The sequence below is a fragment of the Pipistrellus kuhlii genome, unplaced genomic scaffold (assembly GCF_014108245.1).
Source record: "Pipistrellus kuhlii isolate mPipKuh1 unplaced genomic scaffold, mPipKuh1.p scaffold_m20_p_3, whole genome shotgun sequence".
Taxonomy (NCBI): Eukaryota; Metazoa; Chordata; class Mammalia; order Chiroptera; family Vespertilionidae; genus Pipistrellus; species Pipistrellus kuhlii.
Window position 1 is genome coordinate 129,291,168 of NW_023425529.1, and position 4,204 is coordinate 129,295,371.

Below are 4,204 nucleotides of genomic sequence, written 5' to 3' on the forward strand. Positions count from 1 at the left end.
AAACAGATCTTCTAGTTCATCAGTCTGTTCCCAAGGTTCATTGATCAGGGGTTGAACTGTGACCTCCCAGTTCCTGGGTCCTCACTCAACCCCTGAGCCACACTAGTTGGGCTCTCTTTATTCTTAAAATTTTCAAATAGTATGTGTTTCTGTTCTTTAATATTTTAATGAAATTAAATCTACAAAAATGTTTGGTTCTAGTGCATTTTTGTAGTTAGCTACTTTAAAAGTTATCTTTTTCCTCTTGAATAATCAATTGATTTGCTCATGTTTTTTTTTAATCTCTTTTAAATCAAATTCAAAATGTATAGATTTCAAAACTAATCATGCATTTCATAGAACTATTTATTTGTTTGATATTTTTTATTGATTTCAGAGAGGAAGGGAGAGGGAGAGAGAGATAGAAACATCAATGATGAGAGAGAATCACTGATTGGCTGCCTCCTGCATGTCCCCTACTGGGGATCCAGGCATGAGCCCTTGACCAGAATCAAACCCAGGAACTTACAGTCCACAGGCTGACGCTCTATTCACCAAGCCAAACCAGCTAGGGCAGAGCTTTTTAAACTGATAAGAACAGATACTACACTTGATCTTAGCCAAAAGGCCGAGAAGCAATAGAACTTTTTATATTTACTCACCGGGACTTAAGCAAAATGATCTCTTAAATTTAGTAACAACTACTTTTTAAAATATCTTTCAAGAAACCATAACATGATATCTTTACTATTGTTTCTTTTGTTTTTCTAAAGTGATAGACTTATTAATATATTATTAAAAAACAGCATACTCATTAGAAGCAGTTGTTTCATTCCTTATACTCTTACTAGATAGGGGAGTCCACTTAGCCCAGCCTGCACCCTCTCCAATCTGTGACCCCTTGGGGGGGGCGAGGGGAGGTCTGATTACAGGTTTAGACCTGATCCCAGGGATTGGTCTGAAATCCACAGTTGGGCATCCCTCTCACAATTGGGACTGCTGGCTCCTAACCACTCACCTGCCTGACTTCCTGATCATCCCTAACTGTCCACCTTGCCAACCTGATCATGTCTAACTGCCTCTGCCTGCCAGCCTGATTGCTCCTAACTGCCTCCACATACACCCCTTTCCCAGCCAGCCTAGTCTCCCCTAACTGCTTATGCCTGCTGGCCTGATTGCCCCTAATGGCCCCTCCTTCCAGCCTGGTCATCCCCAACTGCCCCACACTGCTGGCCTGATTGCTCCTGAATGCCCTCCACCATCCTAGTCACCTCCAATTTCCCCCCATCTTCCTGGTCACCCATCACTGTCCCCCATGCCAGCCTGGTCGCTTCACTCAGTTTGCTGTTCGGTTGTTGCATGAGGACATCCCAACCAATTTTCATATCACCCATTTATTAGTATAGATTGTTAGGTAAGGTAGATAGCTCCCAGAGCAGGAAGAAAGGGGAGTTTATCTCACTCACTGAACAAAGAATTCAGCAGTCCTGGCACTTGCCAAGATAAAATCTCTAGATGTTCTCATAAATTCTGGGAAAAACCACAACAATGTAAAATGGGGACCTTGACATGTAGTCTGTTACCCAAGACATCGGGCAGAGGAACCTTGAAATCTATAGGGAGAAAAGGATGAAACCCTTGAATCCTCACTAGGTGGGGCATTCAGGCTAGCTGAGTTTGCTTTATGCCAAGTATGTTCTTAATAAATTCATTTGCTTTGCTTTAACACTCCTTTCTGTCACTCATCTATATTCTCTCTCAGGAGCATGACAAGAGCCGAGGAGGGGAGACACCCCTCTGACTCAGGCAGCTCTCTGGTAACAAAATTATAATGAAGAAACCTTGAAAAACTGAATGTATATGTGGTTTATTAAGAATTATATAAATGGCCCTAGCCCGTTTGGCTTACTGGACAAAACGACAGCCTGCGAGCTGAAGGGTCCTGGGTTCGATTCTGATCAAGGGCATATGCTTGGGTTGCAGGCTCCATCCTGAGTAGGGGCCCTGAAGGAGGTAGCCTATCAATGATTCTCTCTCACCATTGACGTTTCTATCTCTCCCTCTTCCTTCCTCTCTGAAATCAATAAAAAATATTATTTTTTAAAAAAAATTATATAATTGCCTATGAATATCATTCAATCTTTGCTCAGAGTTTTCTTCTACAGTTAGACCTACAACAAGATTTATGTCTTAGAAAAATAGATTGGATTTTTACCCTAGCACTTACGGTAGTAACTGTGAACTTGGGCAAATTGCCTAATCTCTATGTCCCTCATTTGTTTTCACCTTTAAAATAAGATAACAATGTACTGCCTACTTTATAGTATTGTTGAGAGTATTTGGTAAATAATCTAGGCAAAAAAGTTGTTGTTTTTTTTTCTGAAAAAAAAAAGGTGGAACAAACACTTATGCTTTAAGAGCTACTCTATATTTCATATAATTTATTTTTTTATGTTTAAGATTTATTATCCTTGAGTTAATTTCTATAGCAAAATCCACATTTGGATTAAGAGAAAACTTTAAATAATATTTTTTGGTATCTAATCTGAAATAAAACAGTGTAAGATATACAGACATATATTTATATTGCTTTATTATTGAAATCAGGCCTATCATTTGAGATTGTCCAGTATCCTCTGAATATCCCCTGAATATGAATATTGAGTTTTTCCTCATCTTTTTAAAGGCTCTGTTTAAAAAATAATAATAATAGCTCTATGGTCTTTTCTTAGTATCCTTTTCTTTGAACAAACACTTTATCTTTGTTCCAGTCCAGTGTTCATTACCACATCAATAAGCTTGTTTGGTTTACTTTCCATCTTAATGTGACTAATGGACCACTGTTTATATATTGTTCTGCTGCTTTTACTAACTATTCTGCTTGCCAATTGTGCTCTGTTTGAAGTATACATATCCTCCATCTGCTGTAACATTTTGTATCCACGTCCCAGCTGCATTAATTCCAGTAATTGCATAAATTTATTGAACTTTATTACCCAGGATTGATCCTATGTGTTATTGAAACCTCAACTACTTACAAACAAAATTGTTCTAGATTCAATATTTTGTTTTTAGAGTTCATTTGCAAAATAGCACTTTTTTTCTTTTTCTTTTAGTGTTTGAATTGTGGCCCTTAAATGAATCTAATGAAGTATTCTATCCATTTATCTTGACAGAAATAGACTTTTTTTTGTGTGATAAAAATAAGCTAGCCTTTTACTCCCTTTGAAACGGTGTATTGATGATGATTTTAAATTGGATTGTATAGATTCTGACAAAAGTGTGGTCCAGAATCTGGTTCACTATCTACCTCTTAATAGATCTAACAGTGTTAGACATATCATTAGGACTCTCTGAATCTCAGTTTTCTACTTTGTAAAATTTTAAGCTGGCATTTTTAATTCTTTCCCATAAGGTGGCTAAAATAATATAAAATTTAAATGAAATAATGTTTAACCAAGTTCTTGAAAAGTGTCTGAAACTATTTCTCCTCTTAATGAAGAAATTAGACCAAATGGAGTTAGGTTCCTTTCTTTTATAATCCTTTCTAGCTCTGGTATATATATATATATATATATATATATATATATATATATATATATATATATATATTTGTATATTTCCCTACTTATGCACCCTCTCCACTATCTTCCCAACAAATGTATTTCCCAGAGCTGTATTTTTTTGGTAGCCATTTTCAATCCAAAGTCCTCAGAGCACAAATAATAACAATGGTAAAACTTTGATCAAAAGGGATAAAATTGATACTTCTGATCTATAAAATGTTGTCATCACTTCATCTACCACAAATGATTATTCTCTTAGAACACAGACCTAAAAGCCAGGCCTAGGTTTGGATCGTGGATCTATTTATTTCAGCAACCTTGGACAAATCACTTCAACTCTGTGAAATATCTTTATCTTCACTAAAAAGAAAATAATATCTCAGCCCCTACCTTCCAAGTTCCTTTGAAAATAAAATATAATAATTTTCTGTATTTTACATATTAAAAATGTCAAGAAAATATTAGTTATATTTATTTACTAGAGGCCCAGTGCACAAAATTAATCAGTTGGGGTGGAATGGGAGATTGGTCGCTCAGCCAGGCCTGCATCCTCTCACAGACCCAGAGCCCTCAGGGAATGTCTGACTGAGGGAGCCTAAGCCAGCAGTCTGACATCCTTAACACTGCTGCAAAGGTGGGAGAGACTCCAGCCACTGCCG

General features: G+C 36.9%; 1 pseudogene; it reads right to left on the reverse strand.

Annotated features, from left to right (window-relative positions):
- Positions 1 to 395: 395 nt before the first annotated feature.
- On the reverse strand, positions 396 to 619 carry LOC118730918 (annotated as a pseudogene).
- Between the last annotated feature and the right edge of the window lie 3,585 nt (positions 620 to 4,204).